The following is a 356-nucleotide window of genomic DNA, read 5'->3' on the forward strand; positions in this document are numbered from 1 at the left end:
CCCTAACCCTATCTAAAATGTGGTTCATTATCCTACCCAGACTAATGATTACTCCCCATATAAAATGTATGGAGACCCTAACCCTATCCAAAATGTGGTTCATTATCCTACCCAGACTAATAATTACTCCCTATATAAAATATATGGAGACCCTAACCCTATCCAAAATGTAGTTCATTATCCTACTCAGACTAATGATTGCTCCCCATACAAAATGTATAGAGATCCTAACCCTAGTCTTAGCGGGTTAATTTCAGGATAATGATTGACTTCTCTTCAGACTAATGATTGGTTCCCGGGCGATTACGGTTCTGCATTTGGAGTATGTTATAATAGAGGCCCGTAGTTTACAACTA

The sequence above is a fragment of the Cladophialophora immunda genome (assembly GCF_000835495.1).
Source record: "Cladophialophora immunda strain CBS 83496 unplaced genomic scaffold supercont1.2, whole genome shotgun sequence".
NCBI classification, from domain to species: Eukaryota; Fungi; Ascomycota; class Eurotiomycetes; order Chaetothyriales; family Herpotrichiellaceae; genus Cladophialophora; species Cladophialophora immunda.